At 33.8% G+C, this 14,142-nt stretch overlaps 1 long non-coding RNA gene across 1 annotated transcript; it reads right to left on the reverse strand.

The window, feature by feature from the left end:
- Positions 1–10,265: 10,265 nt before the first annotated feature.
- On the reverse strand, positions 10,266–12,537 carry LOC107894942 (uncharacterized). The gene is made up of 4 exons (XR_001683327.2): positions 12,459–12,537; positions 11,904–11,986; positions 11,711–11,791; positions 10,266–10,315 (listed from the first exon to the last, which is right to left on the reverse strand). It is a non-coding gene; the product is annotated as an uncharacterized lncRNA (long non-coding RNA).
- Between the last annotated feature and the right edge of the window lie 1,605 nt (positions 12,538–14,142).

Genomic DNA, 14,142 nt, shown 5'->3' on the forward strand with positions numbered 1-14,142 from the left:
AAACATCCCAATATGGGGATATGTTACGTATGTGTTGAATTTAATCGAGCTCTTACAAATAAATGTTCGCTCAGTTGATAAACGAGCTACCGGCCTTCGGCCAAGTTAGTTTATTGTGTATGTACATAAGGGTTGTTAATGTTGTGAAGCAAGTTTGATATCGGTAAATTGCGTATTATGAAATATTCCGTTTAGCTAAATGTGTGCTATTCTTTGTGCATGCTGGAATTCCTTGCTCAAACTTACTAAGCATAAATTGCTTACTCGTTACATTGCTCCTCTGTTTTATAGATTTTTGGTTCTCCAGCTATCGGACTCGGGATCTTGAAGTCGAAGTCGCCCACACTATCAAAGGCTCTTTTGGGTACTATTTTGGTTGAATTTTGTTATGACATGTATAGGACTACCCATTGTTGTCTTTCGAGTACTTTATGAAATGTATAAGTGTACAGCCATACGAAAATGGCTTGTAGAAGTGGAGTATGGCATTAGACCATTCGTATTTATGAATGTATAGATGGTTTCATGATGTAACTATGTTGGAATGGAAGTGTTGAGCAAATGATCAGCCACTAGAATGGCTAAGTATGATCATATGTGGGCTTATGTATGACAAGGCCCTAATTGGTCCATGAAACCCCAAATTAGGTAAGGTTCACTTTGAAAACAGAAGCTGATAGCAGCAGTGGTGTGGATTGGAAAAATCACAAGAATTCGTAGGAGTGGAATTAAATAGTGAATAAATTATGTAATCGAACCTTGATGAATCTACTTTCACATGGAAGTAACGAAACAATTATAGGAACAGTACAGAAAGAGATATTCGGGTTCTTGTGGAACAGGGCCAGAACAGTTTCTGGATTCACTGTTCCGCCTTTGGAAATTCACTATAAATTGACCAGAGATAATTATGGGTCATACCATATATGTATGGATTCCTCTCTGAGTCTAGTTTCCATAGAAACAAACGGCATCAGTATTGAAGCTCTGTGCAGAGAGATATCCCAGTCGTAATGGGAAAAGGTCAGTGTAGTCGACCCCTGTAACATGGGAGACTTTGACTAATAAACTGTACTAATTGGCCCGACCAAAAATTCTAGAAAAAAATCCATAGGTGGGGACATGAGTCTATTTTCAGGGAAAAATCACAAAACTGATTTTTGAGTTGTGAAACTCAAGATATGATTTTTGAAGCGACTAGTACTCAGACTGGGCAGTGTCTGGAAAAATTTTTCAAAGTTTGTTAACATCTCGTGTCCGACTCCGGTGTCGGTCTCGGGTTCGGGGTGTTACAATAACCATCAACTCGTAAATGAGTAAGTTCATAAATATCACATATATTTTTCATTCCTAATATAATATGATTTATAAAATATATTACACCATCGTTAACCTTTTCATAAAATTATGAAACTACTTCCTTTACTTACTTTCCATTCCCTTAGCATAAACTTAAATAACATTATCAATTCATGAACTAGTATATTTATTCATGACATAAGTAAATTCATCCAAAGCATACGTGAATTTCTCACATATAGTATATCATTCAACTCATCAATCCCTTTTTTCTTCATATTACATTTCAATTATGAACTTACCATTTCATTACTTTTTCTTACCCGTTTTTATTGTTTAATACAAGACATAAGTATAAACATCAACCACATGATAAATCATTTCATTAGAAAATACAAACCTTGATTCTTACCACCCTTTCATGAACATAAGCATATTTCCATTTGGACACTTACCATTTCAATGCATAACTTTTAAAATTAAACATAATACAATCCAACCAGTAGCTTGGCACAAGCCTAAGCATCATCAACAACACATGTTATCATATTCAAACATAATTCACATGAACTTAATAGATAAGCCATTTCACATGAATATAATTTATTTGAACTCATCATTTTCCTTAACATATCATACTTTCAATGAATCTTACCATTTCAACCTTTTCATAGATACATGACATAGTTTCTTTCAAACACTTATCATTCATTTCCTTTTTCATGCCTGTTGAACCATTTAGAATACCATCAGATATGCAAGGTAGCTCACATGAAGTGTGCTAAACATATAATCGTAACATTTCCTTTCCTTTACATCATTGCTCAAATGAGCTGTAAAATGGGCCTACTCATGCAAGCTGTGGGTTGGAATGTAAGCTACACGATGCTACTAACACGAGCTATGGGGTATCCACAAAAATTGCAAGACCTCAGCCATTGGTAGGACATTCAAGACCAGCACCCGAAACATGAAAACCCTAATGATATGTCATTTGTATCATATGAATTCTTTAGGTTCAAATAAGGCTCGATAATCGTCATGACATTGTTGGATTTACATTATTTCATGACATGATAAATTACATAATAATACATAACATATATAAATTGATTCATTTACATTAGAACAACATATTAAACATTCAAGTTAATCAACATTTAAATGATTGTATTTCATATGAACTTACCTAGCTAAATTGTAGAAATGTCAAAGTATAGGGGCTATTTGGTAATTTTTCCTTCTCCTTGATTTTCCACTCGTTCTTAATCTAAATTAATAATTTCATTAAATTCAATAATTTAGAAAACAAATGCTCCATTTTATGCAATTTAGTCTTTTTGACATTTTACAAAATTGCCCTTAACTTTTCATTTTTATTCAATTTAGTCCCCAAGCCTAAAACATGCAAATTAACAATTTTCATTGAAAATTCATACAAGCCATATGTTACTAGCATCCAACACAACCCACATTTATAACAATTTCACATCTAGTCCTTGTATTTTTTTTACTATTTCAATAATTTAATCCCTAATAGTTAAATTCATCAAAATCACTTAATAAAATATTTATAAATAACAACTAAAACCTCAAATTCATCATTTAACATCTAAAATCATAAAAATTCATCAATGGTAACATTCAAAATCTTTAACAGTTTCAAAATCGAAGGTAAGGGCTAGCTGGACCTAGTTGTAACAATCCAAAATAAATAAATAAATAAAAGAAACAGGTGAAAAGTGAACTCACATGCATCCATTGAAGCTTGGCCGAAGCTTCTTCTTCTTGCTAGGGTGTTTCGGTGATGAGAAAAGAAATTGAAGAAGAAAACATTATGTTTTCTTATTTTTATTAACCTTGTTACTTTATTTTAATAATAAAAGAAATAATATATAAATATATAAAATTAAAAGAAATTAAAGTATCAAACTGTCCCACTATTTTAAGGATGGTTTATTTATCCAATAAGGCCATCCAATTATAATTCTATAGTCATTTAACCCTTTTAACTATTAGAATTTAACTTTTACACTTTTTACGATTTAGTCCTTTTTGCTTAATTAACTATCGAAACATTAAAATTTCTTAATGAAACTTTAATACAACCTTAATAACACTCCGTAAATATTTATAAAAATATTTACGAATGGTTTATAGAAATGAGGTCCCGATACCTTATTTTCTAAAACCACTTGAGTTTAGGGTCTTACCATTTGAACTTAATTAATCATTTATATAATATAAAATATCATATCAAAAACCTTTAAAAAATCATATTTGACTTATAAATATTAAAAAATAATATTTACGAACTTACTCATCAGATTTGTGGCTTTGAAACCACTATTTTCGACACTACTGAAAAATAGGTTGTTACAACTCTCCCCCCTTATGAAAATTTCGTCCTCAAAATTTCTCACCTGATAATAGCCATCAAGTTAAGTCTTTCTTTCACCTTTTTTAATGGTAGTCCATAAATAAATCAATTATAACTCATTTCAATTCATAACTCGTATCAGAATTTGATACTATACTTGGGTTTAACTGAACAACTATGATGTTCTTCTGTCATAACTTTACCATTAGCAACACAACTATCGAGAAATTATCAACAATCATCTGTCGAAACATAACTGAAAGAAAACCCAAATTATCAGATTCCAGGCACATTAGACAATTTATAGCGTTTAGATAAAATTCGTATTTTTCACAACAGATTCTAACCAACGTTTCTAAAACATGTGCATCTATAACCTTTAACTGATAAACGTTTCATTTCATGAAAAGCTTCAAATAGTATCATCTGAATACAAGTGTGATAAGTATTACTATCAAGAGGATTTTACTGACCTAGTTGATATATCTCTGTATTAACTCTTCGAATATATGAATTTCCCATTTTGATTGTACGTTTGTTTACCCGTGAATGCGCAAAATTTATTCTTGAACATGGGGATAAACTCAAATGCATATAACTCAATTAACTTTTCAAATGAATAATCTGTTTTGATTAAAACAAATGAGTCAATCTTATCAATTAGATAATAGCATTTCAGAATAATTCTTTCTTCTTGTTGTCAAGACAAACCAGGCATACAATCTATTGTACTTTCCTTAAAATATCAAAAACTGCATTAACTCACTCAAAATATGACATCCCATTTTAACTCGTTGACATAATTCAAGATTACTTGAGTAATGAAAACCAATATGCAAGGTTAAGCTCGATCTTCCACCATCTATACTTTTGTCGTTGCTTCTCCCTTTCATGAAAGCTAGAAATGGGATATATAATGAAACTATTTCAATTTTTAAAACTAGAGCTTTGAACCATACCGAAGCCATAACCATCAGATGAATTAAAAGCATAGTACAATAATAAAACTGGCACTACAACCATATATATAGAACAATACCTTAACCATTAATAGTACACTCCGAAATAAAAGAGAAAACTAAATGTAGTTCCAATAACAACCAGTGTAGTAACACAACCTCTATAAGTCTGAGATTTGTATCACCATGTTCCCATGATCCAACCAAGAATTATAACCGTTATAGATATAATTACCTCTCCTTTACATATGAACCATGTTTGATAGATTAAACAATAAGAATAATAAGATTGCTGAGATAAATAATTCCAAGTTATAAAGCTTTACTGAATTTCCTAAAATACAACCCATATTGAATGATAAAGAGATCGATGATACCCTAGAGAAAATCTAAAAGAAGAATATTGCTCATACGCACTGGAATTAGTTGTGACAGAGACAACATAAATTGCATATATATAAAGCAGAGCATGAATAATAGAAGTAGAAAAATAAAATCATATGAGTCTTCTAATGGAGTCTTCTACTGAACTTAATAGAATAGAATGCCAAAAAAATAGAGCAATGTTGATCATTAATCAACCAAACTAACAATACCTCTATCTAACGTTATGGTTAGCCAGCATTTCCATATGATAAGAATTACATCTGAAGATGAACAGTTGCATATGTCTCTGACGATAAAGAGAACATATAGAATATCTAAAGAAGATCGTTGTAAGATACTCGACTATAACAGCTGCATTCAGATATATTTGCAGTTCAAACACTATCCCACTAACTACTAAAGTCATCGATAACTCCACATTATCCTGTTTCACTAAAGAAACCAATTTAGAAGAAATCTCGGTTAACCGTTCTTTAGATACCATGCCTGATACTGTCAATTACCGATGACTAACTTCTTCTTTACTTACTAACCAACTCTCAGTTCTGACCATATTATTTCTCAATTAAACATTGAGCCCTTTGTTTCCCCTTTTTGCAGACTTAAACAACATAAATCTTGTAAATTCCATTATATAAGACTTTGCAGGTGAAGGGGTGAAGGTCGTAAAGCTACTAAATCAAGAATACATAAAACATAACATTCATTATCAACATAACATTATGAACTTCCACTTTTACATTTATGAGTTTATACTCATCCTTAGCAACTTTTTAATCATACACTTGAATATTTCTTTCAGCATTATCGGAACTAGCTTAGTTGGAAAACATCATTGTCTATAAATGAAGCAAATCCCATCAGAGTCAAGAGACATCACACTATCATAGGTTATACAATGGCATGTATTTCTAGACTTCATACATGCTACGTTCAGTCTGAAAACTGACTAAATCGTAGCTCTGATACCACTAATTGTAACACCTATAATCTGTATCCATCGCCGGAGCAAGGTTACAGAGCATTACTGTGAAAGCATAACTTAAATTCATCCCTAAACATTTCATTAACCATAGTATAATTCATTCATACATATGCATATTATAACATCCCAAAATAAGGCCTAGTCGGAACAGTGGTTTTGGAACAAAAATCTGACGTTGAAATATTTATTATTTGATTATTATGAGGTCTAGAATATGAAAATATACATGTGTTAAAGTTTCATGAAGAAATTCTATGAGTAAGGTGTCCAATTGGAAAATAAGGACCAAATTGAATAAAGTACAAAACTTGGATTCTAGAAGCAATTTGCATGAAATTGCTTTATATTATTAATTAGGAGTCCTTAATGGGCAATTTTCTCAATTTTTAAGTTTTTGGACAAAAATGGGCAAGTATGGATAAAATTTCAAAGAAAGGGCTTAAGGGCATTTTGGTTATTTGGCTAATTAATGAAATAAAATGGGAAAATGGAGACAAAAATCAAGTCATCTTCTCCACCTAGCTACTGAAATTTGAGAGCCACCATAGCTAGGGTTTCTTTATTTTTCAAGCTCAATAGTAAGTGCTCCCTAACCATGTTTTTAATGTTCTTCGTATTTTTGAAATCCCGGTAGCTTACTCTCTCCATTTCTACCCATATTTTGAGTTAGGGTTCATGTTTTCAAAATTACCCACGTGTGACATGTTTATTCTTTGATTTTTTATGGAGGAATATGAAAGTTGGATGTATGATAAACATCTTTTTCTCGGTGATTTTCATGAAAAACCCCTAAAAGGACCTTTTGGCAAAAAGTGTAAAATATGTGGTAGAAATGTGAAATAAGGGAAAAATGTGGGCTTCCATAAAAGGAAAGAACATTCAGCTAGGTTTGGATAATGTAGAAAATTCATGCATTTCATCATACAAGCCTAGGGACTAAATCATAAATAATGTGAAAGGTTAGGGGCAAAACGGTCATTTTGTCCGGGGCTAAAATTTAGACTCGAAAAGAATAATGTGAGGTATTAATGATTCATTTTTATTGTTATAGACCCCGAGGAACAAATTCTGGAGGTCGATCGAGGAAAACGAAAAGTTTCAAAATAACTGAGACGCAAAACCAAAACGAGTACTAGGTAAGTTCGAATAACTTTAAGTAAACTATTAATATGTCTAATTGCATGTTTTATGAATGCATGATGATCGGTTATAATAATGGCATGCAAATCCATGAAATATGTTAATAATAATGACATGATGATAAATGTCCCAGTTGAAGTAAAAAGGGAAATTCGATGGATAACCCATGGCTTACATGTGACTTGAGATCCTGCATATGTTGCAGAAAATGATTTAGCCTGGACGAGTAATCCATTGATCTCAAATATAGAAAGGATCTAGCCCGGATGAGTGTTCCTTGAGTGATCGAGCCTCCCGAAGAATATGTACATTGTGGATTTAGCCTAGACGGGTAATCCAATTAGGGTCTGAATTTAGCCTAGACTGATAATTCAGGTTCGAGCTCATTAAGGTTGTTTGTCACTATAAGAGAGTTAGCCCAGACTGGTAATCCCGACATCACCCTATGAGTTGATATTAAGGGGATTTAGCCTGAACTGGTAATCCCGCCGTATGATGTGAGGTTCGCGGGAGTGCGCACTTGAGATGATCGCTCTTATAACTTGACGGTAAATGGATAATCCATCGAGATTTCTGAGAAACTCAACGGGACCAACATGAGATATGAAAATGAAAATGTTGAATGATGATCTCATTTAAGATAAATTACATGGTGCATTGTTATGAGACTAACTTGTTGATTAAGTGTATATGATAGGGAAACCATTCCATGCTTGTTGGTTTTATTGCCTAATATGGTTGTATGCTAATTAATCGGTAAGTTTACTTTCCAGTTGTCCGGGCTTACTAAGTATGTAAATGCTTACCCCTCTCTTTTCACTGTCTTACAGAGCTTGAGGAATTGTAGAGGTTGGAAGATGGTTGGAGAATCAACACACTATCATGTTGTCTAGCTTTGGTATATAGATACTCTTATTTTGTTTAATGGAATGTATAGGGCTTTTTTTTTATTTTGTTACATGTGTCATTTGATTAGCCACTACGAAGGCTTGTAAAGGTATAGATATTCACTTGTATATGGCCATGGAATTGGCTCATAATGATGTAGGTTATGACCTACAAATTTTATGCATGCTTGTGTTCAGTTGTGCTAGTGAGGATGAAATATGGTATATCACATTTAAGCACATCTAATGTGACCAAATCACATTGGATGGTTAAGCCACAATTTGGGAATGAGTTAAGATAACGAGCCAAGCTTAATTGAGTTACAAGTCATGGAAATCTTTAATATAAAAGGGATAACCTAGCATGTATAAAAATCGATAAGACGAGGTTTACATGCAATGAGGCATATTAAGGTCATTTCAGAGTATAATTAGACCATGTCAGGTGTTATTGAAAACTATAAGTGGATATGGTTATTAAAGGGTAACTTAAGGCTTGGAAAATAGCCCAAAAAGGTCCACACAGGCGTGTGTCTAGGCCGTGTGTGATACACAGATCGCCCCATGGGCGTGTGATATGGCCGTGTGTCCCCTGCACCTAAAAATTTTAAGTCAGAATGCATGGTAGTAAACACACGGTAGAGACACGGTTGTGTGTCTCAACCGTGTGGCGGGCACGGCCTAGCACACGGGCGTGTGTCTTGGCCGTGTGCCCCTAAATGCATGCTGACGTCATAAACAGAATGCTCGAGTTTTTGGACACGGGTGACCACACGGGCGTGTCTAGGCCGTGTGAAGGACACGGGCTAGGGACACGGGCATGTGTTTGGCCGTGTGAAAACCCCTGTAGGTTCGAAATGAGAAATAAATATAATTAATTCCACACTGGTAGAGGACACGGGCGTGTCCCAAAGCAAACGGGCGTGTGCATTGCCTCCACACGGGCGTGTAAGGCTTAACCTAGCAAATTTTCCAGGAACTTTCTCAAGTTCTTGGTTTCATTTCGGACCATTTTCAATGTATGTTTTGGTCCCCGTAGGCCCATAATAGGGACACTAAGATGTTGTTCGATTGGGTTCAAATTGGAACAAAATTTTATAATCCGTATTTCCGAAAATGTTCGAGTACATTCTGGTAATGCCTTGTAACTGGTCCCAGTCTCGGGTACAGGTAAGGGGTGTTACACATATCGTCCCTTATTCAATCCTTCAAGGCCTAAGAAACACTTTAGAAATGATTCGGGACCAAATCTAAACATTTGAAACATTAAGGAAAAATTTAGAAAAATTCACACTGTAACACCCCTTGCCCGTATCCGACGCTGGGACAGGGTTCGAGGTGATACTGGACTTAAACTCAACCAACTATATAAAATTGGGCCGTAAAATTTTGATCAATTTAAAACGTTTCATTTCACATACATTTTGTCCCTTAAACGGGCTCACGAGACCCAAAACATGCATTACAGACGGTTCGGGACTAAATCGAGAACTTAAGAAAAACTTGGAAAAATTTCATGCTTTAAGGCTCCACACACCCGTGTAGGTATAGAGCACACGCCCGTGTGCTAGGGACACGCCTGTGTCCCGAACTCGTGTCCAAAAACCTGGACATTCTGCCAATTTGGTTATGAACAAATTGAAGCCGCACGGCCAAGACACACGCCAGTGTCCTATGGCCATGTCCTTCACACGGCTGAGACACATGGCCGTGTCTCTTGCCCGTGTGCTTACTACCATGCATACTAACTTGAAAAACTTAGGTGCAGGGGACACACAGCTGGATAACACGCCCATGGGGGCAGATCGTGTGTTACACACGGCTTAGACACATGCCTGTGTGTCTACCCGTGTGGACAAATACAAGGCTATTTTTCAAGCCATTTTTCCCCCTCACAACACATGCATGCATACTTATACAATAGCATACAACATGGCAAAATTAGGCACTTAAACATTCCTAAAATGTCATGACCATGGCAATTTCACATGCAATAGATATCATAGATTTTACTCACATCTTTACCACATTCATGCCATAATCATTATAAACTCATCACGTAAGTCCATAGCATATGCATGCATCTTTAAAATGGGTTTACAACCCCATAATAAAAATAAGCCAATACATTTGGCCAAATCAATATCACTTACTCAAATATTTAAACTCCTGTACATGCCATAGACTCAAAGTACTTGAAATCACTTGCACCAATAGCAATAGCTTGACAATGTGATAATATCTCCGACGAACTCCAACCTGAGCTAACCTGGCAACACTAGAGAACATGGGAAAGGAAGGCGAGGTAAGCTTTATGCTTAGTAAGTTCATATGAAAACAATAAGCAACTCATTAACATGCTTTTATCAATGTTCCCAACATATTATCAGGTTCATGATAAGTTGTCTTCTTGTACAATAGTCAATAAAATATTTATATATGGAGATACAAAACTCCAAATTAAGTTCTATTAATTTTCTTTGAAACTAGACTCATGTAAATTTCTACCATAAAATTTCCAAAATTTTTGGTTTATCCAAATAGTACAGTTTATTCCTCAAAGTTACCCCTGATTCACTGTCTAACAATTCTGACACTTCTGCACTAAAGTTCAATTATCTCATAGAACAAGACTTGAATAATATTCTAGTCTATTTTTCTTGAAAATAGACTAATTAAGGATTCTAAACATATAAATTATAACTCATAACTATTTTTGTACAATTTATAATGATTTTCTCAAATCAGAATAGAGGATTTCGAAATCATTCTGACTCTATCTCACACAACTTCAAATATCTCATTATAGGAGATTCTTTTGCTTACATGGTTTCTTTTCTAAGAAACTAGACTCAAAAATATTTAATTGAATATTTTATTCAACCTCTAAATCATTTTACACTATTTTTAGTGTATTTTCAAAGTCGGACTATGGCTGTTGTCCAAAACTATTTTAGTGTTAATTAACGATACTAAATTTGTCACACCATATTAATTCATTTCCACCACATTGGTAAGGCTACATATTCATACATCATAAGTATAGACCTATAATCATAAGGTCATCAGAAAATCATTCTCATAGGCATGAATTACCTATTTACATCTTCATTAAATGTGCATCATAAACTGAAATCATTTCTCATGAGCTTGGCATACATACCTCTGTTACTCAACATGTTCATATTCATTCCTTACTAATCATATAACATGAATTGAACTCACATCTCATCAATTTCATGCAAGTACCTGTACCACTCATAATATGGTCATAACCTTTCTCATTTAGCTTAAACCGTAACTCTCACTATTGAACCATTCGGAAAGCTATCGGATATTCACTAAGCCTCAAACATAGGGTATAATGCCGATGCCATGTCGCAGACATGTTTTACACTAGCTCTCGTCTCAATGCCGATGTCATGTCCTATACATGGTCTTGCACTGGCTCTCATAATGTGGCCGATGCATGTCCCAGACATGTCTTACAATAGCACACACACATCGCCCAATGTCATGGCATGAATATCCTTTTATTCCTAAGGTTCAACAGGGAGGTTCCTCTACATCAATTCTCATCATACATAATCATTTCCACAATCAAGCAATTTATGCTATATCAATTCAAATACGTGTAATAACGATGTAGTAATATTATTTACATATGACTTACTCGTTTCTATGGGATATCATATTCCATTGAATTTCTAATGTCTTCTACCATCGCGTGAATGTTATTAACTTTTGGCATCACCTTCAGCATACTCAATATCATCAACATATAATTCAATATAATCGAAGCAAGGTAGATTCAAGTATATTAACAATAACATGGATAACATGCTTATTTAGTCATACGAACTTACCTCGACACTACATTGGTAAAAGAGGCCTAAACATCAATTTCTTGTTTTTCCTCGTTCTAATCTCGAATCTCGTTTTTCATCATCTATAACATCACATTTAACTTATTCACACAATATACTAATCAAATTAGTCCAATGACACATTTTGGCAAAATTTTCGATTTTGCTCCCATACTTTTTCAAAATTACCAAATTACCCCTAGGCTCGTAAAATGATTTTTATCACATTTTCTTACTCATTAAGCCTAGACAAACCATTTTCATAACTATAGCAACTCACAGATTCAATTATTTCAGACATTTACACTTATTTAACAACTTTGCAAAACACCCCCATTTTAGGTGTTTTCATGCAAACTTCTTTCATAAAAGTTGTTTATAACACTACCAAGACTCATATTCTTCCATAAAAACTCAGAAAACAACACATATTCTTTCATGTAAAAACCCTAGACTCTTAATCATTTTGAAAAATAGTCCCCTCTTTTGAAAGCTCATGCTTTAGGGGTTCCAAAAATGCAAAAATTATCAAGAAAGACATTAAAAATCACTTACTAGCATGGGAGTTTCTTTGCTGAAATTTTCCAGCTTCTAAACCCTTTTCTTGGCTGGAAAAATCGGTGGAGAGAAGATGAAGAAAAGATGATATTTTATTTTCTTTATTTTATTACTTATTTGTCAAATAAGTCACCTAACACTTACCTAACATTTAATTCCTTGTCTCATGGCCGGCCATCACTCTTTCAATGGCCTAATTTCACATTAAAAACCACCAATTTAAGATACAAGGCAATTTAACAACTTTAGGTATTAAAACACAACTTTTACTTTTTACGTGATTTAGTCTTTTTTCGAAATTGGACTAGAAATCGCTAAAATTAATATACCAAAATTAACATGCACTTATAAAATCACATTATAACACATAAAATAACATCAAAATAATTTTCTCCGGCCTCGGAATAGTGGTTCCAAAACCACTGTTCCGACTAGGCCCAAAATCGGGCTGTTACACACACTACATAGGTCACACAGGCATGTGGCTAGGCCGTGTGACTCACACAACTAAGACACGCGCCTGTGCCTCAGGCCGTGTAACAATCGAAATAAGGACACACAACTGTGTCCTAGCCTGTTTTCGTGCCTGTGTAACTCTCTGACTTGGGTCACACAGCCAAGCCACACTCCCGTGTTCCTATTTTTGTGTTCATGTAACTCTCTGACTTGGGTCACACGACCAAGCCACACTGTAGATTTAGGCTAATAAACTGTTATGCTATGTTTTCTACAATTGAATGTTATATTAAATATGTTTTTGTGTTAAGACCACATTGAGCTTCACAATTCATTCTTTAGTTTTCCATCATTCTAGATAACTCGTGAGGTTAGGGCTCGGACTTGGCATTTAGAGGACCGGCGTTGAATTTTACCAAAAATAACACAAAACATATTTATTTTTATTTCCAACTTATTTCATATTTTTGCATGGTTTTGTTTTGGTGCAAACGACTGTGGCATGGACTTGATTATTTTATTAGTTTAGACTTTATTATTTCATTATATCATTTAAATCGAGTAATGATAGATAATGTGTTTAATAATGATTAAGTAGTGTTTAAATTTTAAAATAATGAATAACACTTTAGAATTAAGTTATCAACCATATTATATATATTATAGAATAAAATGCTAATTTTTATCCCAACATAATTCGATTTTTATCCCAACATATTATATATATTATATAACGACTTCAAACCTAGCGATTTGATTTCTAAATCGGTTCCGAACTGAAATGATAATGTTTTGGTAAAAACTCATTAAAAGCAAACTATGATTTTTTGATTGACAGACAAGTTGGTTAAATAAAAATGATTTTTGATGAATACTGAAACTAAACGTTTTACTGAGTTATTTCAATGGTTGATGTATCTTTCATGATGTGGCCAATGTAATCTTTCATGATTTGATCATAACGTCTAAGTCGAGTTGGAGAGGCTACAATTAAATCAATATATTATGTAAAAGTTGAGAGCTAAACTTGTTATTATACCGATTTTTTTAACTACCATGTCAGCTTATCGTTTGTGATTTTAATGTGAATGATCAGAATGGCCAAACTACATAATGTGGGTGCTTAAATTGCAAAATTTTTATTTTGGGTGCCCAAAATGAAAATTTTTTATTGTTAAATGACCGTTTGTGTAGTTTGCGCTTTATAAAAATATAAAATGTCAAA

The sequence above is a fragment of the Gossypium hirsutum genome, chromosome A02 (genome assembly GCF_007990345.1).
Source record: "Gossypium hirsutum isolate 1008001.06 chromosome A02, Gossypium_hirsutum_v2.1, whole genome shotgun sequence".
Classification (NCBI taxonomy): Eukaryota; Viridiplantae; Streptophyta; class Magnoliopsida; order Malvales; family Malvaceae; genus Gossypium; species Gossypium hirsutum.